The sequence below is a fragment of the Schistocerca cancellata genome, unplaced genomic scaffold (assembly GCF_023864275.1).
Source record: "Schistocerca cancellata isolate TAMUIC-IGC-003103 unplaced genomic scaffold, iqSchCanc2.1 HiC_scaffold_1141, whole genome shotgun sequence".
Taxonomy (NCBI): domain Eukaryota; kingdom Metazoa; phylum Arthropoda; class Insecta; order Orthoptera; family Acrididae; genus Schistocerca; species Schistocerca cancellata.
In genome coordinates this window covers 548,300-572,768 of record NW_026047140.1, presented here as the reverse complement: position 1 = coordinate 572,768, position 24,469 = coordinate 548,300, and positions in this window count along the sequence as shown.

The following is a 24,469-nucleotide window of genomic DNA, read 5'->3' as shown; positions in this document are numbered from 1 at the left end:
GTGTCGCGGCTAAGGGACTCACGTAGAGTGAGGCAGGCGGCCTCCATCTCCGCATGGAGAATCATGCGGAATCGTGTTTCCGCCTCCTGGAGGGCCGGCTCGATGTCGGGACTAGCTGTCGTCGCCGTCTTCCCACTCGCTGCGTCGCGCCGCCGCCTCCCTCCTCCGCCCTTGCCACAGGCGGCGGGGGAAGGCGGCTGCACGTGTGCGGTGGCCGCCGTCGAGTCACCTCCGGGTGCCGCCGTTGTTTCCGCGGCGTTGCCTCCTCCTCTCGCTGAATCCCCTGTCCCTCCGCGGCTCGCCGCGGGTGCAGGGCGTTGTCGTCGCCTCCTCCTGCGGCGTCGCTTCTTTGCCTGGGGCGCCGTCTCCTTTGTAGTGGCGGGATTTCGGCCGTTGAAGGCCTGACATCCGCGCCAGCTGGCGACGTGCTCACCGCCGCAGCGGGCGCACGTCGGTTTGACGTCTTTGGTGCTGGTGCAGGTGCGGGTGTCATGATGACGCCCGCACTTGACGCACCTGGCGGCGTTGCGGCAGTACTTTGCCACATGCCCCTCCTCCTGGCACTTGAAACACTGCGGCTTCATGTCCAGGTGGGGGGGGAGAGTCTCCGGCTGCACGTGGAAGCCCAACAGCTTCCGGATGTCAAGGACGTCTCTGCCGTTGTCCGCCGCTGGTGTGGCGACGATGAACAGAGGCGGCTTCGCCTTATTGGTTCTGTTGTGCAACCTGACGGTTGCCCCAACAAAACCTTGGCGGCGCAGTCCTTCTTCCACTGCTCGCTCCGTCATGATCCAAGGTAGTCCCCTAAGAAGCGCCTTGGTGACTTCTTTGCGACGAGTCTTTTGACCCATCGCATCTCTCTCCGGGGCGTCCACCATGTGAGCGGCCACAAGGGCCTTCAGGGCCCTGTAGTCGTTCCAGTCAGCGGCCTGGAGCTTGATGGTGGCGTCGGAGTCGACGGACTCAACGACGACCTCCTTGTCGCAGCTCTGCCCCATCCCATCGTATAATTCCACCCACTCGACCTCCTTGCACTTGATGTACAGGGCGGGAGTGGGGGAAACTACTTCTTCTGTCGCCGAGTTGCCGCCTCTCGCGACATCACGTCCCACGCTGCTCATCTTAACCATACTGCGCGAGGGCTTGACAATTTGCTTTTTTGCCGTCAAAACAGCAGCACGACAACTTGCCACCCGCGCGCAGTACGATCTCCTCGCTCACTCTCCCGCAGTAGCAGAGCGCCGCGCTACAGTGACCTGCACGCTACGGCTGCCACAACTCGTCGCGCGCGCGCCCGGCGCACGCGCCAGCCCCCCTATATAGACTCTGGCCCGCCCTCCCCCCACCACGCGCAACCGAGGGCATATAAGCGCACCACGGTGGCTGGCGCGCGCCCGTGTCGTCAAGGCAGCACCCGACGCAGCACCTCGCCTCCACGCCGCTCCGCTACCGCTACCGCTATGGCCCGCACAAAGCAAACGGCCCGCAAGTCCACCGGCGGAAAGGCGCCGCGCAAACAGCTCGCCACCAAGGCGGCGAGGAAGAGCGCGCCCGCCACCGGCGGCGTCAAGAAGCCCCACCGCTACAGGCCGGGCACCGTCGCCCTGCGAGAAATCAGGCGCTACCAGAAGAGCACAGAGCTGCTCATCCGCAAGCTGCCATTCCAGCGCCTAGTGCGCGAGATCGCCCAGGACTTCAAGACCGACCTGCGCTTCCAGAGCTCCGCGGTCATGGCCCTGCAGGAGGCCAGCGAGGCCTACCTCGTCGGCCTCTTCGAAGACACCAACCTGTGCGCAATCCACGCCAAGCGCGTCACCATCATGCCCAAGGACATCCAGCTCGCGCGCCGCATCCGCGGCGAGCGCGCCTAAACACCGCGCCAGCCGCTGGGCACCGCCCACGCACGCAACAAACAAAACGGCCCTTTTCAGGGCCACTAACATCACTCCGTCGCGAGCAAACTTTGTCGGTCGCCTCTCGCCCCACAACCACAGAACGAAAGACAAAACACCACTTCCACTTCCCGTCCGTCCGCCACAGCCGCTCTCCTCTGCCAGCTTGCTGGCGCGCGCAACAATCAACATCATCCCTCCCCGGCGCGGCGCTCAAAGCGCACAATACCCATCGGCCGACGCCGTCAACCACACGGCCGGCCGACGCTTCGTTTCGAAAAGAAAAAAAAAAAAAACAAAAACAAACAAAAAGCCAGGCACGTCCAACGCCACCGACCCTTTCCACATCTCAACGTCCCCCGCCCCCGTTGCAAGAACAAACACACACACACAAAAGACAAGACACATCCGAGAAGACGGCAGGCAGGCAAACCAAAGTATTCAAACAACATGACACAAAACCAACCGTCGGCCGGCCGCGACCAAAAAAAAAAACGGCGACAATCAACCGCAACGACAAAACCGCTACCGCCGCCCGCACCCGCCACCGACCCCCCCGCAATCCAACCACCACGGCACGCAAACAGTGTCCACACACGGGCATACAGGAAACGCCAGACGACACAACCACACCGCAACACAAACACGACAATCAAAACCTTCCCGACGTGCTTTGATGGCCCTGAGAAGGGCCGTTTTGGGCCGCGCGTCTGTTGCGCGCCACTAGACGACGGGGACGGGGGGTGCGGACGACGGAGTCAACCGCCAACCCTTCCTTTCCCATTCCTCTCTTCTTCTCCTCTACTTCTTCTTCTTGGGCGAAGCCTTCGCCTTAGACGGCGTCGTCGCCTTCTTCGGGCGCGGCGCCTTCGGCTTCTTCGTCGGAACCTTGGCGGCCTTCTTCGCCTTCGACGGCGACTTGGCCTTGGCCGGCTTGGCAGCAGCCGCCTTCTTCGCACCGGCGGGAGCGGCCGACGCCGCAGACGCCTTCTTGGCGGCGCCCGCCTTCCGACCAGTCGCCGCCTTCACGCCACCAGCCTTCTTTGCGCCGGCCGCACGGGCGCCCTTCTTCTCCTTGCTGGCCGGAGCGGCGCGCTTCTTCTTGGCACCGCCGGCCCGAGCCTTGCCGCCCTCAGCCGCCCCGCCGCCGGCGCCGGCAAGCTTGAAAGAGCCGGACGCGCCCTTCCCCTTCGTCTGCACCAGCTCGCCCGCCACCACGGCCGACTTGAGGTACTTCTTGATAAACGGCGCCAGCTTCTCCGCGTCCAGCTTGTAGTGCGCGGCAATGTACTTCTTGATCGCCTGCAGCGACGATCCGCCGCGCTCCTTCAGACTCTTGATGGCGGCCGTCACCATCTCAGAGGTGCGCGGGTGCGCAGGCTTGGCGCGCGGCTTCTTCGCAGACGACGCAGACTTTGCCTTCTTCGTAGTGCCGGTGGCGGCGGGTGCCGCAGCAGTCTCGTTCGTAGCCGCCTGATCTGCCATTTCGACGACGCGCGTTAACACACAACACAGCGAGCAGCGAGAGCGAGAGGAGACACGCAGCGAGCGGAGCGCACAGCAGAGGAATAGCCGCCTCGCGCCACAGGCCCAGCCAGTGTCGCGGGCGGGCGCGGACGGCCGAGAGAGCGGCCGCCACTCTGCGCGCCGCCGCGCCGCGCCTCCCGCGCTTGCTACCGCCCAACGTCCGACAGCCTGTGCGGAGCAGCCCCACACCTGCGCCACAACCACCCGCGCCTTTCAAACCACCGAGGATGGGGCTACACACAGCCACACCACAGCCGCCAACCAGTCGCCACGGCAGCGCCGCAAACCACGGCCAAACTGCAGCCACCGCGCGCTACAGCCTGGGTCGGCCCGCCGAGAATCGCCGCCCACGCCCAAATGCCGCCCCCACAGCCCCAGCCGGCGACCGGCCACAATGGCCAAACCTTCGGCAAAAGCCCCACACCGTCGCCGCGGCAGCCCGGCCAGCGCGGCCGGCGCCACAGCCACACAAGCGGAGGCGTGCGGCGATGACGGCCGTGCAAACGCACCTCCGCCGCCCCATCGCCCTCCCACCGTTTCCCGATCGGCCCGCAGCCGTCGGGCCACGTCCTCCTCCTCTCGCCCGCCAACATTCACAGCCCTTTCGTTCGTTTCCCAACAATTTCAATTGTGCCCGCCGCAAAAAACGGGCGCCGCCTGCAAAGCAACATGCTCCGCCGGAGCGCCCCTCGCCGCTTACGAGCCAACCCCTCGCCCGAGGCAAACCCGAAATCCGCAACTACAGACCAACCCAATCTGCCGTCAGCACACACGACAGCCAACATCACGCGTTACGAGTTAGACATTAGGTTCACACGTCTCGGTTAGGTTCGGTGGACGTGGGTTAGGTTAAGGGCACTTGGGTTAGGTTACGCATTCAAAACACACGTCAGGCGTCAGAGGTTACGTTAGGTTAGGTTAGGTTAAGGCCACTTGGGTTAGGTTAAGCGTCAAACTTAGGTTAAGCATTCAAACACACGTCGGGCGTCAGAGGTTAGGTTAGGTTAGGTTAAGGCCACTTGGGTTAGGTTAAGCCTCAAAACTTAGGTTAAGCATTCAAACACACGTCGGGCGTCAGGTGGCCGCAGCAGCCGCACCTACCTACCCACCCACCTCACGGCCGGACAGCTTGGCTTACTTGGCGCTGAGGCTGACCTCACCGCACCTCACCTCACCTCGCGCTACGCAACGCTACAGGTTCGGTTCGGTTCGCTCAGCTTAGGCTTAGAGCTTAAGCGCCGAGGTCGGATTACGACGTTGGTTCACCTTCGGGCGCCACACTTTGGGTGTAAAGGTCGCGTCGGGTCGTCGGCACGCCGCAAAAACAAAAGCGAAGCCACAGACAACGCCGACAAACGGGCAGCACGGCCACGACCAGATACCGAGCGCGAACGAGACACACGGACCACCCACCGGCCAAAGGGCACCAAACAACAAACCAGAGAGCACCACGTGTCGACCAGAGCAACCCGCCGCTCACGCGACGTGGCTGGCTGGCACCGAAGGGCCGCCGCAACTGCGCTTTCCGCGCCGGGCCGGATGCACGTGCGGCAACACCACCACCGCACACAGCCGCTGTTCAACGTCAACCAACAACACGCCGCGGTCGCAGCCTCAACGCCAGCACACGTTTGCACCACCATTCACACGCACCGCACAAACAGCTGTCGCCGACAACACAAACACACCGCAACGACGCCGCCGCCTCTACTTGTGCCGGCCACCCACCCCACCGACGGCGCACCTGTCGCCGGCCGGCAGTCGACACGGGAAACGCACACCGCCACTTCGCTCGCGCGCACGCCACCAACCAGTCGTCGTCTCCAAAACAACAAACAAACATAGGGCAGGCAACAAATCGCCTCGCACGAACCGTCCACAAAACTATCAAAGCACAGCCTCTGGCTAACGGCCACGACGCAGCGGCACGCTGCTCCTTTCCCCGCCCCACTCGATTCACGAAGGCACGCGACACCGCCAACGACGGCCTCGCTTCCCGCAACCGACACCTTTCCGCCACTACGCACAGCCGCACCCGACGCCCGTGGCAACGACACAACTACTGCACTATCCACCGCCGCCTCCCCCTTCCCGTCGTACACACACACACAGCCAGCCAGCCAGCCAAAACCACACCAACGACCCAAACATGCACGTGCAACGGCACACCCCAACCAGTCAACGTCGACAACCACACGCACGGCTCGAAACCGGCGCCCTTCCACGTTGCCATCAAGCTACACACAAGACACAAGGGACCAACAACAGCAAGCCTGCCCGCCCGCCCGCCCGCCCCACTCTCACGCCGCAAAAAAGCACACCGAAACCGCCAAACGCACATTCCCATCGCACCGACACCGACCGGCTCGCTACCACCACACCTCTCGGCAGCCGTTTCGCAAACATGACACGGCGCGACATGACATCACGACCAACTCAACTCTCCTCTCCCGACGCCTTCGGCCGGAGCACAACGCCGCCAATTCGCCACACACACACAGTCACACAGTCGACAGGCGCCCGCCCGCCCTCCCTCCCTGCACGACGCCGCGCAGCAAAGGCGCCCGCAAACACATACCTCTCCTCTCTCTCGGCCGCCCGACGCGCCAACCGCCACACCGCCAGCCACTCGCAATTGTGCACTGCCGCCAGCCACACGTCCAACACGCCGCGCCGCCTCCGGCCACCCGCCAGGGGGCGCTCACGTCCGCGACAACAGCGCGGCCCGCCGGGCCAAACCGAACCGAGCCGCCCGCCGCTGCTCTGCACATCTTCCTGCGCGCATCAACAAAACGAGGCAAGCGAGCACACCCCGTCACAACGCCACATCACGCAAATGCCGTGCCGACCTCTTGTGTCTACCGCCTAAATTGCACTCACTCACCAGCCGCCCCTTCTTCTTCCTACCTATCTATCTATCTATCTATCTATCTATCTATCTATCTGTGCGTCTGTGTCGGTCCGCGCGTGACGCCTCTCAACATCCGCCGTCGCCGTCCCCGTCCCCGTTTCCGCCCCAATGCCATCGTCGCGCCGCCTCCTCCTCCGCCCCTGTCCGGCCCGCACCACACCATACACCGCTGCTTGTCCCGGCCGTTGCCACCAAAGGCGCCTACCGCAAACGCGCCACGCCGCAGCCCCCGTGCGTGCATCTCCGTGCCGACGCTGCCTCTCTGCCCTCCCGCACGCACTCGACCGACCGACCGACATGCACTGCGTCGACGGCCTCGACAACACAGTCTCTGGCTCCGCACTGCGTCTTCCGGTACGCGCGCTGAAACACGTATGTACTCATTACCAGCGATGGCGAGGCACGACACAATCTCTGACCAGAGCGTTTCTTATCGTCGCTAGTCTGCGCCACACGACACTAGTAGCACGTAGCGGGTCGGCAGGAACAGTTGTCATCTATATGTGGCGGGTCGGGAGAGGTAGTAGTCAGTCGACAGTATCAGCGAGTGGACGGTTGTACTGAGCGGGCGGCGGCGTGCTCTTCTCGCGACTCTGGTCTCCGTTCGGGACGATGCATATTGTTATTACAGGTAAGGTAATGAAGCTGCATTGCGCAAATCTAATACTGTATGTCAATTGTAACTATTTTCTTCACAACAAAATGCCCCAATAATACTTTGTTTCCAAACAAACTTTTTTAAAGTACAACCATTCATTTCCATTTAAAGAATATTTCCTACGCATTTCCTCCAACAATCAAAATTAAATGTGAGCCGGCATTCATTGCACGACGCTGTGTACAGGTATCGACAGTTAAGAGCACATATAGATGCAGTTTGTTTTTTTTCTCTTTTGTCTCTTTTTTGTTTTTGTTTTGTTTTTTTTTTTGACGTAACGATCTTTTGCTCTTCTTATTCTAATTTGTACGTACGCTGTTTGTTTAGATTTTTATATTGGTCATGCCACGTAGCGCTCCGCGTGAAAATCACTGCCTGTGCTGTGTGCAGTCTGTGGCTAGTTTGCATTGTTGTCATGAACTGCTATAGCTGGATGTGAACAGCGCGTAGCGTTGCGCAGTTAGGGGTGAGCCGCCAGCACTGGTGCATGTGCGGACAGAGATGGCGGACTTTTCAAATTACATATATTATGACTGGTGATGATATTAAGGGTAAATACATTGTTTGTTGTTCTCTATTAAACATCTTTACTTTGCTAACTATCCCTATCGGTAGTTAGTGCCCTCCGTGGTTTGGAATCTCTTATTTTAGCTGGCAGCAGTGGTGCTCGCTGTATTGCAGTAGTTCGAGTAATGAAGATTTTTGTGAGGTAAGTGATTTCCGACAGGTGTACTTTAATGTTACTCAGGGCCATTCTTTTGCAGGGATCTTTGATAGTCAGATTGCGTTGCGCTCAAAATATTGTGTGTCAGTTTAAGCACAGTTTTGTATACATTGTTGTTCAAAGGGAGACGTTTCAGAATACACAGGGCCGAAGGTCAGCCAGCGCTGCCCTTACAACGTTTAGCGGGTTTTCAATTATGTCTGTTGAGATGTTCATGGTTCATTATTTCCATTCATCATATTATCGCGAGTTTCTCATCAATCTTCGTTCGTTCATTTTCTAGGGACGTTAACAACATTCTGGCACACTTTTATCATCATTCACTCACTCACTCACTTACTTACGACTATTTGTGCGGGGAGGTTACACTTGGGTCCATTTCCATTTCCATTTCCATTTCCATTCAATGTTGATAGACCTTTCTTTTTTTTGTTTTTTTTTTTTTTTTGTTGTTGTTGTTTTGTTGCTGGCAGGTTACAAAAGGCCTCACTTTATGTTGGTTGCAGCAGCGTTTTTCTCCTTCTTCTAGTGTTTTCCCCGCCCCTCCCGCATCCGTCGGTCTCACCACGTTCACTGACAGCCGCGTCTGCGGCTACACCACAACGGCCCCCTCCCGGCAACCCATTCGTTTTCTCTTCTTTTGCACAAAAACAACGCCGCACGCGCCAGCCGAGCGCAGCGCAAGCCACCCACACCGCGCCCCTCCCCGTCTTTATAGCCTCCGCGTCTTGTTTTCTTCGTTTGCCCCCTCCCATCTCCCGAATGCCATGCCATGCCAGCAGCGTTACGCGTGCCCCTCCCCTGTCCACACACTACCGCGAAACGAACAGCCTTTCCGGGCCACATGCAGGGCACGCCCACCGCCATTCCCGGACGCAATTCTCAAAACAACACACACACACACACACACACACACAATGGCTTTGCACACGAACATAGACGGCACGGGCACTGTCGTACATTCTTCCTCAGAACCATCTCAACGAACGTTACGTTACGTTACACACACATCCGGGAAAGCAAAGCAACGCAACGCACAATTCAGCCGTCAAAGGTAACGTTCACCACGGCAGACACTTGCCGCCGCGCCGTTACACGCATTTCAGTGCGGCTACAATACACCTCCGACACGGCAACGTTCCGTTGCTCTACACTGCGTTTCTCCGTTTTGTTTGGTTTTTTTTCCGTTTTCTCTCTCTCTCTCTCTCTCTCTCTCTCTCTCTCTCTATATTTTTGTTTTTTTTTTTTTTTTCCCCTCTGTCCTTTCCTCCACCATTCTCTCCTCACGTTCTGCCCAGACATTCGACCGATCAGAGGTTCGTTCACCTTTCGGTAACCGTTCTCAGCGCGACGGTGTACCAACGGTATGACGGTATGACGGGTGTTCAAGACGTCCGGTGTACCGCGCCGATCGACAGTTTCCCAGAGGCGACGGATCGGACCACATCACCGACATACACACAAACACGTGTACGCACATTCGCCAAAGCGACCGTCGTCTTCTAGCGTCGCGCTTACTCTACTGTACTGCACTGGACACGCGAGCATGCATCTTCAATGACGACGTCGGTGTGCGTGCGTCGTACGCACACAAGCAGACACAGTCAGTCAGACACGACTATCGAAATCAGAGTCGGGGGAAAGGTACATATCATCGTGCGTGTCGCCCGTACAATGCAATACACAGTGGTGTCTCAATGCGCGTTCACATTCAAACGTCACTCACACGCCTCCACGCTCCATTTACAGACACATTTCACCCTCGCCATATATGGCGTGCAAACCGACCCGCAAACGGCCGTCGTTACACACTGACATTCCCAACAATCGCGTTTCGTTTCCACCCGTCACGTAACTAACCGGCACCTCCATCCAAAGGGCACATCACCGATCGCACTTCCCCACCCCCCTCGCAGACAACGAGTTGTGCGCACGTGCCTCCATTCCACGTCACACCGTGGCCGTACCCCGCAACACGCGACGCGCCCCCTAAACAATCAAATTATTCATCGCATCGGCCACCCCACCCCGTCGCGTCGCAACCAAAGCGGTAGCTATTGCCGCCGTCCACCCACTCACACACAAAACAAAACAAAAACAACAACAATTCCGCCCTTCCCGCAAAGGCCATTTGGTGGCCCTGAAAAGGGCCGTTTTGCCGCTCTCGCAACGGAGGATCTCCTTCCATTCCAGAGCCACCTCCTTACTTGGAGCTCGTGTACTTGGTCACCGCCTTCGTGCCCTCGCTCACGGCGTGCTTGGCCAGCTCGCCAGGCAGCAACAGCCGCACAGCGGTCTGGATCTCGCGGGACGTGATGGTCGAGCGCTTGTTGTAGTGCGCCAGGCGAGACGCCTCGGCCGCGATGCGCTCGAAAATGTCGTTCACGAAGCTGTTCATGATGCTCATCGCCTTCGACGAGATGCCCGTGTCAGGGTGCACCTGCTTCAGCACCTTGTAGATGTAGATGGCATAGCTCTCCTTCCTCTTGCGCTTCTTCTTCTTGTCGCCCTTCGAAATGTTCTTCTGCGCCTTGCCAGCCTTCTTGGCGGCCTTCCCGCTAGTCTTGGGCGGCATCGCAAACAAACAAGAACGTACGGCAGCAACACCAGCAGCAAGCGCTCCGCTCTAGTCAGCGTCTCCCCACACAGTGGCACCCAGCGCGCCCCGCCGCCGCACCTTTACCAGCTCGCCCCGTTGCGGCCGCCGACCAATGGGCCGCGAGCGCAACCGGCCGCCGCACCCGAGAGCATAAAGGACCCCCACCCCTGGCGGCCGACGTGTTCGAAAAACAGTTCAGACCAGCAGAAGTACAGGACAGAGAACACGTCGCAACAGTCCGCAGAGAACTGGCCGTGTTCCTGGAAGCAGACGACGAAGATGACTACACGCCACTCTTCAGTACTGAAGATGTGGCGCGCTGCATCAAGTCCCTGCCCACCAGGAAAACCCCGGGTCACGACCAGGTCACAAATGAATTGCTGAAACTCCTCCCGCCCCTGGCAATCACCCACCTGACCGATATTGTTAATGAACTGACGCGATCACAAAAATTCCCGGCGCAGTGGAAGCATGCAGAAGTCATTGCGATCGCGAAACCAGGAAAAGACCCGGTGTTCCCGCAACATTACAGACCAATTAGTCTACTGCCTACCCTCAGTAAACTTTACGAGCGCCTCCTACTAACCCCCATACAGGACTATATCACAAGAGAGCAGATCCTGCCGAAATTCCAGTTCGGATTTAGGCAAAGACACTCCGCCCCACAGCAAATCATGAGGGTGGTTGAAGCAGCCACGGACAGCTTCAACCGAAAGGGCTACTGCGGGCTTGTCTTATTAGACGTAGCAAAAGCCTTTGACTCAGTCTGGCACACCGGGATACTACACAAGATGTACACCCTAGGCTTCCCCGGAAAGATAGTCAAAATCGTTAAAAACTATCTCTCCGGTAGGACTTTCTCAGTCAAGATCGATGGATCCCTGTCGACCAGGAGAAGAATCAGTGCAGGCGTGCCCCAGGGCTCAGTCCTGGGACCCGTCCTCTACAGTGTCTACACTGCTGACATCCCTACGACTCAGCATGTACACACTGCACAATACGCAGACGACACTGCATTCTTTTCCTGCTCGACAAACAGGAACCTGGTTACAAGGCGTCTGCAAACCGCCCTAAACAGGACGGAAAACTGGGCTAAGCAGTGGCGAATCTCAATAAACTCTGAGAAAACACAAGCCATGCTGCTCACCAGACGCTATGGGAAACGCCGACCCCCAAGAAGACCATACCAGCTGCTGCGATTGCAGGGGCAGAATCTGCCATGGAGAAATTCTGCGAGGTACCTCGGTGTCACACTTGACAGACGCCTGACATGGAAGTGCCACATAGAGGAGCTTCGCAGAAGGGCTCACGCCAGGATGCAGATTCTGTACCCTGTCTTGAACAGCAGCAGTTCCCTCGACCCCGCAACAGGAGTAGCGATCTATCGAAGTCTAATTCGACCGATACTGGAATATGCGTGCCCTGTATGGGGCTACGCAGCCAGATCGACGATAGATCGCTTACAAAAGACCCAAAATAGAGCGTTAAGACGAGCCTTACACGTCCCCAGGCGCTTCCCCGCGGCAGACCTGCATGAAGCCGCAGACATAGAGCCAATCACCACACGATTCCGCGCCCTGGCAGAAGTGTTTTACGCCAAGGCGCGGAACTCAGATAACGACCTAATCAACACCCTTGGGCAATACGAACCCCATAGGGAGAGATATAACAGACCCAAGTCGCTACTCCTGCAGTAGCAGAAAAAGAACAACTAAAGAAAACTCTCAACGAACAGCAACCAACAAAAGCAAAGTAACAAAAACAACACAAAAGAAAAGAGGAGGAAATGTCCGAAGGTGACAACAACCTCCACCAGCACGCCCTCTAAAGGTAGAGGAATAAAAGAGAGCAGAGGCGGCGGCGCCGCCACTCCGCTGCTCGACTCGCTGCGGCTCGCACCGTCGTTCGTCTCGTCTCGTTTTTACACCACAGCGCATCGCCATGTCCGGACGCGGAAAGGGAGGCAAAGTCAAGGGCAAGTCAAAGTCCCGCTCAAGCAGGGCCGGGCTCCAGTTCCCGGTCGGCAGAATCCACCGCCTCCTGCGCAAGGGAAACTACGCCGAGCGCGTCGGCGCCGGGGCGCCCGTCTACCTCGCCGCCGTCATGGAGTACCTCGCGGCTGAGGTGCTCGAGCTGGCCGGAAACGCGGCCCGCGACAACAAGAAGACGCGCATCATCCCGCGCCACCTGCAGCTTGCCATCCGCAACGACGAGGAGCTCAACAAGCTCCTGTCGGGCGTCACCATCGCACAGGGTGGTGTCCTGCCCAACATCCAGGCCGTCCTGCTGCCAAAGAAGACCGAGAAGAAGGCCTAAACAGAGAGGCCAGGCACTCGGCACGCCGCGCTTTGCCGGCTCGCCTCGGCTCACAACAATCGGCCCTTTTCAGGGCCACCACACAAACCTACGTCCAAAGCAAAATTTCAGTCGTCCTCGCCGCGCTTTACTTTAACTTCACTTCCACAGCCGCCGCCGGCAAGAAGACCGTACCAACTGCTACGATTGCAGGGGGAGATATTCTGCGAGGTACCTCGGTGTCACGCCTGACATCCAAGTGTCACATAGGGGAACTTGGCACAAACGCTCACGCCAGGATGCAGATCCTGTACCCCTGTTCCCTCGACCCCGCAACAGGGGTAGCGATACTGGAAATATGCGCGCCCTGTATGGGGCTATGCAGCCAGATCGACGATGCATCGCCTACAGAAGGGTCCAAAGCAGAGCGCTCTACGACGGGCCTTACACGTCCCCGCGGCAGACCTGCCTAGAACCACCCACAACACGATTCCGCGCCCTGGCAGAAGCGTTCTACGCCACCGCGCGGAATTCAGAAAATGACTATTACGTCTTGACCCTTGGGCAATATGAACAGATGTGCAAGACCCGACCCGAGTCGCTACTCCAGCAGTAGCACAAACAGAACACATAATCACTCTCAACAAACAGCAACGTCCGAAAAAGCACACTACCAAAGATAAGAACAACACACAGAAAAGAGGAGCAAATGTCCACAGGCGACAATAACCTCCACCAACTCCCCCTCTAACGGTAGAGGACTAAAACAGAGAAGAACAAGAAGAGCCGCCGCCATCTTGTCGTCCACAGCCCGTGTGGCCCAACAAACAAACACACACACACACACACACACACACACACACACACACACACATTTCTCTTGTTTTGTTTCGTTTGCCTCAAGCACCTCCACGCACGCACAGTCGCCTTCCAAACGACAACGACAGCAATAATCACCACTGTTAAACGAGCGTGTCGACACACCGCCCTCCACTCCCGCGCGCCCCATACAAACGAAACAGCTGATGCGGCCGCCTATGGGCACGCCTTGCCTCGGCAACTCCAACGCCGCCGCAAACACACAGCCAAAACCACGCAAATATTCACCGCCTCTCGCACAACAACAACAACACACAGCCCGGCGTCTCCATCGATCGATAAACAAAACAAACACACAACGCCCTCTCTCGCGCGCACACACACACACAGCCACAAGACCCGCTTCCTTTCCTTTCTCCCAGTCACGTCACGTCAGTCAAACGCAAACGAAATGAAATGAAGAATGAAAGAAAGAAGGCAGGCAGGCAGGCAGGCAGGCAGGCAACACACGCAGCAACAACACAGACTCTTTCGCACTTTTCAATTTCCGAACAGTGTGGTGGCCCTGAAAAGGGCCGTTTTCGTCTCTCCCACGGCCGCGGGAAGGCCAACGCGGCACAGCACACCGGCTGCGACGCGCCTAACCGCCGAAACCGTACAGGGTGCGCCCCTGCCTCTTCAGGGCGTACACCACGTCCATGGCCGTCACAGTCTTGCGCTTGGCGTGCTCAGTGTACGTCACCGCGTCGCGGATCACGTTCTCCAGGAACACCTTCAGCACTCCGCGGGTCTCCTCGTAGATCAGACCAGAGATGCGCTTCACGCCGCCCCTGCGAGCCAGGCGGCGGATCGCGGGCTTCGTGATGCCCTGGATGTTGTCGCGCAACACCTTGCGGTGCCGCTTGGCGCCACCCTTGCCGAGCCCCTTTCCTCCCTTGCCGCGGCCAGTCATCTCTTCTAAATCCTCAAAAAAGCTCAAGGCAAGCAAAACGTCTGCTGCAGCGGCTGGCTCCTCACCCGGCGCTAGCGAGTCGGCTACGGTCTGCGCCCGGCGCACGCGCCAGCCCCCCTATATAGACTCTGGCCCGCCCTCCCCCCACCACGCGCAACCGAGGGCATATAAGCGCACCACGGTGGCTGGCGCGCGCATACCGAGTTAGTATTCGCTGCTCGACTCGCTGCGACACATTGCTTCTGTCACCGCGCACGTCACGCTATGGCTGTACAGCAGTTTGCCGCCGCACTGGAAGTTCTCCTCCACGCGTTGGGGTTCACCGGCCGCCGCCCACGTCCGCCACGGCGCAGGCGAACGCAGCAGCATCGGATGGGCCTCCAGTGCTACAATTGCCAGCAACTGGGGCATGCCGCGCGGGAGTGCACGAACGCCGTCGCGTGCTTGAAGTGCGCGGCGGCTCACGACACTCGCCGCTGTACGAAGCCTCGTGGTTCGGCCAGCAGGTGCGTGAACTGTGGCGGGTCGCACGCCGCAAATTCGCGTAGCTGCGGCTACCTTCGGGAGTTTCGCCGTCTGTCCGCCGCACCACGTCCTGCGGCGGCGTCCACGACCACGTCGGCCGCCCCGCCCCCCCGCTCCGGCGTGGGGTGCGAGCCGCGCCGTCTTGAAGCCGCTACCGACCACGCTATGGCCGGCTTCCAAGCCGCCTTTGCGGCCGAACGGGCCGCGCTGAAAGAAGAGCTCACGGCCGTTCATCGCCAGCTCCAGCAGCTGCGCGATGAGCTGCGAGCCGTCAAGAAGACGTCGGCGGTTTCCGCCGCCGCCCCCCCCGTGCCCCGGCCGGCGGGGGTCGATGCGGCCACGCAGGCACCTGCCGACCCGTCCCCTGCCGCGACGCAAGTGGTTGCGCCTATGGACACCGAAGATGTGCCGCCGCAGCCGTCCCACTCAGTTCCGACGTCTGCCGGCCACCGTGCTGTGACAATGACCGACTCCTCCCCTGTGGAGCAGCCGCTCATCAAGAGGTTGCAGCGCCCCACGACGACGTCGGCGGTTCCCGCCGACGTCCCGCCCGTGCGTCGGCCGGTGGGGGTTGATGCGGCCGCCCAGCCGACCGCCGCTCCGTCCCCTGCCGCGCCGCAAGTGGTTGCGCCTATGGACACCGACGATGTGCCGCCTCCGTCGTCCCACTCAGTTCCGCCGTCTGCAGGTCAGCGTGCTGTGGCAACAACCGACTCCTCCACGGTAGAGCCGTCCATCGTCCCGAGGTTGCGGCGACCCCGCTTTCCAGCTGCCCACGAGTTGCAGCCTTTCCTTCGGGGCATAGTGACATCGCTCCAGGACGGGTCTTACCCCTTCTTTGACCGCCCGTACCCCTACACTTTGCCCAGTGCTCGGCCTCCCCTCCCCCATCACCCTACTCGCTTTACTCAGTATCAGCTCCAGTGGCTCAATTTCTTGTCCAAGAAGGAGTTACTCCTCATTGACCGACATCCCATCTTCACGAACAAAGAATGGCAACTATTGGCCGAAGTCTCCGAAGCCCATGTGACGGGCCGTGTCCCCGCCGCCTCTCTCCAGTACTCCAAATAGTCATGCAGTGCAAGGGCCTCCTCATCATCCATCAGCGCGAATCTTTCTCCCCTCCGGCCAGCCATTTCGGCCGTTCGTTTTCCGCCTCTCTAACTATACCTCTGACTATCCTTTTATCTTTCAAAAAAAAAAAAAAAAAAAAAAAAAAAAAAAAAAAAAAAAAAAAAAAAAAAAAAAGCAACATGCACACCGTCATGCCCATCTCATCTGCCAGGACTCCACTCACCACTCCGCCATGAGGAAGGCGAAGCGCTCCCGCGCTAAAACTTCCGTTTCACGCCGAGGGTCAACCCTCACCAGTGCAGCGAAGGCGACGGCGAAGGCGAAGGCTGGCGCGCGCCCGCCCCCCCAGACGCCGAGTCGCCCCCCAGACGCCGAGTGAGCGCGGAAGGCTGCGGACGGAGCGCGCAGGCACGTTGCACACGAGGCAGCAGAAGAAGCCGGCGCGCACGCACCTCCACACGCTGACGATCGGAGATGGCCGGACGCAGGAAGGGCGGCAAGATTGCGGCAGCGCTGGAACTCCTGGTCGACGCGATCGGCAACGATCGCGGACGCAAACGGCGCCACAGAACGAAGCAGCGCACGGAGCAGCAATGCTTCAAGTGCCAACGGATGGGGCACATTGCAAAGGTGTGCAGGGGCACATTAGCGTGTCTTAAGTGTGCCGAGGCACACGACACACGAAACTGCACCAAGCCCCGCGGCGCAGCTGCCAAGTGCGTGAATTGTGGCGGTGCCCACGCCGCAAACTCACGCAGCTGCGCCTACGTGCGGGGCTACAGAAACAAGATGGCCACCCCACGCCCTGGCGTCGAGACGGACGTCCCACCCCCCCGTTCCCACGGGAGTGGTGGTCCATGCCGTCGAGAAGCCGCCACGGACGACGCACTGGCTGCCTTCCACACCGCCCTTGCGGCCGAGAGGGCCGCCATGAGGGAGGAACTCGTAGCTGTTCACCGTCAGCTGCAACAGCTGCGTGAGGAGCTGCGGGTCCTCAAGAAGACGCCTACCCCCACCGCCAGCTCCACTGCGAGTCGGCAAGCAGGGGTCGACGCCTCCACCCAGACGGAGCCACCTGCGCCGCCAGTTGGCGAGACGGGCGTCGTAGTGGCTCCCATGGACATCGAGGTGGAGCAGCCTGCTCTCCCTCCCGACGGGGAGGTCGAGCCGCGGGCACAAGACGAGGAGGCGCACACCGAGACACCACCACTTGCTGCAGCGGAGGCTGGATGGCTGCCGCTCCCCAAGGCGGGCAGCGTGCAGCCAGTGCTGCAGAAGGTCGCCGCGTCTCTTCGTGACGGGTCATACCCGCACCTAGACAACCCCTATCCGTTCACTCCGCCCGACAGGACGAAACCGGCCCTTCCTCACCAGCCCTACGAACCAGTCAGGACCAACAAGGCTCTCAGAGGACTGGTATCGAGGAAGGACCTAAACATCATCAACAAGCACCCTGTCTTCACGCCCACGGACTGGGAACTCATCTTCGAGGCCTCAGCACCGGGCGTGACGCCTGGGAAACCGAGTCCAGGAATAGAACAACACCCAGCTTACCAGGAACTCATGGAACTCGGAAAGCTCGGAGAGAACCTCACCATGGAGGCAATGGTTCAATACATTCTACGAAATAAAGATTTCGTAGATAACCCACGACCACTACAGCCAATGGATGCTACGCATCCGACAGGCCAGCCCGAATAAGCCAGTACCCTCTCGTACCAGCACGTCAATTTCAGCAGGAATAGCACCTAGATGCTTACACTGCACCATCTCGAGCATAGGATTGCTCGCTAGTAGAAGTGAGTGAGCGCGCGCCCGTGTCGTCAAGGCAGCACCCGACGCAGCACCTCGCCTCCACGCCGCTCCGCTACCGCTACCGCTATGGCCCGCACAAAGCAAACGGCCCGCAAGTCCACCGGCGGAAAGGCGCCGCGCAAACAGCTCGCCACCAAGGCGGCGAGGAAGAGCGCGCCCGCCACCGGCGGCGTCAAGAAGCCCCACCGCTACAGGCCGGGCACCGTCGCCCTGCGAGAAATCAGGCGCTACCAGAAGAGCACAGAGCTGCTCATCCGCAAGCTGCCATTCCAGCGCCTAGTGCGCGAGATCGCCCAGGACTTCAAGACCGACCTGCGCTTCCAGAGCTCCGCGGTCATGGCCCTGCAGGAGGCCAGCGAGGCCTACCTCGTCGGCCTCTTCGAAGACACCAACCTGTGCGCAATCCACGCCAAGCGCGTCACCATCATGCCCAAGGACATCCAGCTCGCGCGCCGCATCCGCGGCGAGCGCGCCTAAACACCGCGCCAGCCGCTGGGCACCGCCCACGCACGCAACAAACAAAACGGCCCTTTTCAGGGCCACTAACATCACTCCGTCGCGAGCAAACTTTGTCGGTCGCCTCTCGCCCCACAACCACAGAACGAAAGACAAAACACCACTTCCACTTCCCGTCCGTCCGCCACAGCCGCTCTCCTCTGCCAGCTTGCTGGCGCGCGCAACAATCAACATCATCCCTCCCCGGCGCGGCGCTCAAAGCGCACAATACCCATCGGCCGACGCCGTCAACCACACGGCCGGCCGACGCTTCGTTTCGAAAAGAAAAAAAAAAAAAAACAAAAACAAACAAAAAGCCAGGCACGTCCAACGCCACCGACCCTTTCCACATCTCAACGTCCCCCGCCCCCGTTGCAAGAACAAACACACACACACAAAAGACAAGACACATCCGAGAAGACGGCAGGCAGGCAAACCAAAGTATTCAAACAACATGACACAAAACCAACCGTCGGCCGGCCGCGACCAAAAAAAAAAAACGGCGACAATCAACCGCAACGACAAAACCGCTACCGCCGCCCGCACCCGCCACCGACCCCCCCGCAATCCAACCACCACGGCACGCAAACAGTGTCCACACACGGGCATACAGGAAACGCCAGACGACACAACCACACCGCAACACAAACACGACAATCAAAACCTTCCCGACGTGCTTTGATGGGACGTGCTTTGATGGCCCTGAGAAGGGCCGTTTTGGGCCGCGCGTCTGTTGCGCGCCACTAGACGACGGGGACGGGGGGTGCGGACGACGGAGTCAACCGCCAACCCTTCCTTTCCCATTCCTCTCTACTTCTTCTTCTTGGGCGAAGCCTTCGCCTTAGACGGCGTCGTCGCCTTCTTCGGGCGCGGCGCCTTCGGCTTCTTCGTCGGAACCTTGGCGGCCTTCTTCGCCTTCGACGGCGACTTGGCCTTGGCCGGCTTGGCAGCAGCCGCCTTCTTCGCACCGGCGGGAGCGGCCGACGCCGCAGACGCCTTCTTGGCGGCGCCCGCCTTCCGACCGGTCGCCGCCTTCACGCCACCAGCCTTCTTTGCGCCGGCCGCACGGGCGCCCTTCTTCTCCTTGCTGGCCGGAGCGGCGCGCTTCTTCTTGGCACCGCCAGCACGAGCCTTGCCGCCCTCAGCCGCCCCGCCGCCGGCGCCGGCAAGCTTGAAAGAGCCGGACGCGCCCTTCCCCTTCGTCTGCACCAGCTCGCCCGCCACCACGGCCGACTTGAGGTACTTCTTGATAAACGGCGCCAGCTTCTCCGCGTCCAGCTTGTAGTGCGCGGCAATGTACTTCTTGATCGCCTGCAGCGACGATCCGCCGCGCTCCTTCAGACTCTTGATGGCGGCCGTCACCATCTCAGAGGTGCGCGGGTGCGCAGGCTTGGCGCGCGGCTTCTTCGCAGACGACGCAGACTTTGCCTTCTTCGTAGTGCCGGTGGCGGCGGGTGCCGCAGCAGTCTCGTTCGTAGCCGCCTGATCTGCCATTTCGACGACGCGCGTTCACACACAGCGAGCAGCGAGAGCGAGAGGAGACACGCAGCGAGCGGAGCGCACAGCAGAGGAATAGCCGCCTCGCGCCACGGGCCCAGCCAGTGTCGCGGGCGGGCGCGGACGGCCGAGAGAGCGGCCGCCACTCTGCGCGCCGCCGCGCCGCGCCTCCCGCGCTTGCTACCAGTCGAGTGAGCGATGTCAGACGGGATGGACGTGTCACTCTGCGCTCGCGCGGCCGGAGCACGTGCTCCGACTGCGCCCGCGTCGGCCGGCCGCGGTCCGGTGGGGCTTGCCCCGCCGGCCGCCTCGCCATCAGCCGACGCACATACGACGACCGGACCTGTCGCGGGGGGAAGTAATAGTACCCTCGCGGCAGAGCAGTCTTTGGATGCCGATATGGATTGCTATTCGGATATAGATGAAGATACCACCGTGCAGGAGATCATCAACCGACGAAGATCGGAGTTGCGGCGCAGAAGCAGCGCGGACGGCCGCTCTACGTCGGGACGGCTTACACGGAATGAACCGCGGGACGAGGGTTTCCGACAGCCGCCGTTGAAGAAGCAGGCTAGGCCACGGCGACTCGTCGTCGCGAGAGAATTGGAGGTCTCAAACTCCTTCCAGCCGCTGCAGGGCGAAGGGGCCACGCTAGAAGATGCCGCCTCTTCCCTGGCAGAACAGCAGCAACGTCGTGCGATGCAGCAGCGTGCTGATGGCGCGGCACAGCAGCTGCAGCATGAGGGCGAGACGCCCATGGATGACCAGTCGGCCCCCACGCCGACCGCACCACGTCGGAAAATACCGCCGATCTTTATACAATACAAGGATTCGTACAAGGAGTTACATGACTGGCTTAAAACACACTGCCGTCAAGGATTTACAGTCAAACAGTCGGGGGATGGCAACCTGAAGCTTATGCTAGCGTCTACCGAAGACTACATCTTGGTCCACGACATGCTTGGCCAGAAGGGCATCCCGATGTTCACTTTTCCGGCAGTTCGGCCGCCGACGATCAAGGCGCTCATCAAGGGCATCCCTATCACATTGGCACATGCTGATGTCAAAGAGGAACTGGAGGAGCTTGGTTTCGTGGCCTCTCTGATCGAGCACCATCGGATGCCGGGAACCAACCAGCAGACTGGTCATCGGGTGGTTATCCTACCAGATACAGCAGAACATCGCGATATTTTCAACCTGGAACGCTTCTACGGCTTGGAAATCAAAGTGGAAAAGCTCCGGAAGTCCCGTGGCCCGACGCAGTGTTATCGATGCCAAGGGTTCGGCCATGTTGCCAGGTGCTGCACCATGCCCTGGATTTGCGTCAAGTGCGGCGCCAATCATGACAGCAGGACGTGCACAAGAAGCAGAGATCAGCCAGCGACCTGTGGACTTTGCGGGGGCGCTCATCCGGCGAACTTCCGTTCGTGTAGTAAACACAAGGAGGCCAGTCGACGAATGCGCGGTCTTCCGCCTACCTTCAAGCAGACGACGCCCGCCAGTCGCCGCCGACCCAGGCAGCCGCCTCCGCCGCAGACTTCTGATGCCCGCGCCCGGCCCACATTGATGGACCGACGTGCTGCGAAGATCCGCGAAGACCTCACTGTGGCGGACGCCCTTCGGCGCTCGATGCAGCCACCAGGATCAACAGCTGCTCAGGCACCGCCTGTGGCACCGCCAGGACAACGCCAGCAGCCACCTCCGGCAATCCGCCCTCAGCACCAGCCAGGTACAGACGATCTCCTGGCCTTGCTGACTCAGATTGCCACCTCGCTCGCCAGCATCACCTCCACGCTGGCTCAACTGCCAACTACCATTGCCGCCACAGTTGAGGCGACACTCACCAGGGCCTTCCCGGCAGCAACAGCAGCACCTTCCGCCGTCAGTCATGGCCAGGATTAGACGACTTGACGACTTGAGGATTGTGGCATATAATGCCGATGGTCTCACCCATGATGTGCCTGAATTGCAACAATTCTTGACGGACTATAACGTTGATATATGCATGGTCTGTGAAACATTCTTAAAGCCTGGGATTCGTAGCAACATCCCTAACTACTGTTGCTACCGGACGGACCGGCTGACGAGAGGAGGAGGGACGGCCATCTTCATACGCAGATCCATCCGGCATCATGAGATCCAACCGCCGGCAACGGGACTCATCGAGGCTACAGCAGTCGTTGTGGAAACGAGCACGGGACCCGTCACCTTTGTTGCGGTCTATCGCAGCCCGAGAAGAGTGCTGGACCTCGAAGATGCTCGAGCGCTGCTCCGCATGCCTGGACGCCTTTTCATCGCTGGGGACCTGAATTCCAAGCATGCTGCTTGGAATTCTCTGGCCACCAACTGGAGTGGACGCCTTCTTCTCCGTGCCACCGAGGAAGCACAATCGTATGTTTGTGGCCCGGAAGAACCCACCTGTTACCCGTCTAACGGCCGCCCGGACGTGCTTGATGTGGCCATCACCAAGGGTCTTCCGCAGCATCTGACAGCTGAGGTGGTCCATGCACTGAATTCGAACCACCTCCCAGTGCTCTTCACTCTCCAAGTTGCCCCGGACCATTCCTCCGGCTGCCTCAACTACCGAAGAACAAACTGGACCAGCTTCCAGGATCGGCTCACCCACTCCATTGACACCATGCGTGCTGCAGAAGACATCAATGGTGATTCCATCGACCACTTCGTTGCTGACGTCACGGATGCGCTCGTCCATGCTACGCCTCCGCCGAAACCTACTACCGTCCCCGCTCCAGGACTGCCTCCAGACATCTTGGACTCGATCCGGCTGCGCAATCGGCTGTGTCGTGAGTGGCGGATTACCCGGAATCGCGACCTCAAGCGGCAAATCAACCTCCTCCGGCGGGACATCAAGGCCAGACTCATCGCACATAGGAATCAGCGATGGGCTGAGAAACTTCAATCATTCACGCCTGACCCGATGAATTTCCAGTCAATCCGCTTCTTCACACAACGACGCACCCGGATTCCGCCTCTTGCAACGGCTGCTGGTGATGTCTTCCGGCCCGACGATAAGGCGAATGCATTGGCTGACGCCTTCGAAGCCAACTTTCGCCCGCTCGACGAGGGAGTTGACCCCCAACGGGTTGCACGTATTGAACGCGACGTGGAGGCGCTGCTTCAAGATGTGGAGGAGGAAGCCGACCCTATTCCGCCTGTCACGCCTCAGGAAGTTCAAGAGGGCTTGCGGACGCTGCCTGCCAACAAAGCCCCTGGTGTCGATGCCATCCCAGGTTTGGTCCTGAAGCAGCTGCCCTGGACGGCGATTGTGTATCTGGCAGCCATCTTTTCGTGGATCCTGCGAACTGCGAATTATCCACGCGCCTGGAAGCATTCCATCGTGGTGGCAGTACCTAAGCCTGGAAAAGACCGCCGCCACCCATCCAGCTATAGGCCGATCAGCTTGCTACCCCATCTCAGCAAACTGTTCGAGAGGCTCTTGCTTCGCCGGCTACAAGTCCACATCGATGCTGAGGAACTCATGCCGCCGGAACAGTTCGGCTTTCGCAGTGGCCACTCCACCACGATGCAGATCCTTCGGGCTGTTGAATATATCGCCCAGACGTTCAACCAGCGCGACTATTGTGGGGCAGTCCTCTTCGACGTCAAGAAGGCGTTCGATAGCGTGTGGCACCAGGGACTCTTATGGAAACTACACCGACTGCACTTCCCGAAGGCCTACGTCCGTCTGATTGCATCCTACTTGGAACACCGCACCTTTGCTGTAAGAGTAGAAGATCGCCTCTCCAACGCCCGCCCTATCCGAGCTGGCGTCCCTCAAGGCTCCGTACTCGGACCAGTCCTATACTGTTTGTTTACGTCGGACCTGCCAACACCTCCACGGGTCGAAAAAGCTGTGTACGCGGACGACACGATGTTGTTCTCCAGAAGTCGGTGGCGCGAGGTGCTGATCCCTCGCCTTCAGGCAGCTTGTCACGCCTTGCAAGATTGGGCTGCGAAATGGCGCATTGCATTTAATCCAGCAAAGACGCAGGCCATTGTCTTCACGAGGAAGAGGACCGCACCGGAACGACGACTCCGCCTCTACGACGTCGAAATTCCGTGGAGTGACACCGTCCGCTACCTGGGGGTCCTCCTGGACAAGAGGTTGACCTGGAAGCCTCACATTGATGACGTGAGGCTCAAGGTTATTCAACGGATGGGCGCTCTCTACCCATTCCTCAATGAACACTCCGAGCTGTCGCCGGCGAATGGCCTTCTCATCTTTCGCCTCTACCTCCGCCCGCTGTTTGATTATGCGTGCGAGGTCTGGGGCTGCGCAGCGAGGACACATCTTCAACGCCTCCAGAGTCTGCAAAACAAGATCCTGCGGCGGGTCTTCCATGTGCACTCGCAGTTCCCCCATGAATACCTCCACGAGGCAGCCGACGAGGACACCGTGCTGGAAAGGCACAAGAAGAGTGCCAGACGGTTCTATACCCGGACAAGGGTTTCTACGAACCCCCTCATCAGAGCGCTGGGAGCTCCTGCTAATCCCAGAGACCGCTATCGACGACCAGTGGCCATGCTCGACAGATGAAGACTTGAAGACTTGAAGCAGAAAAGCACTGCCATCCCCCTTCATACCCTGACGCCCAAAGGAAGCCCAACACCTGATGAAAACATGACGTCCCGCACACACTGATGTTACACATTAAATAAAGATGA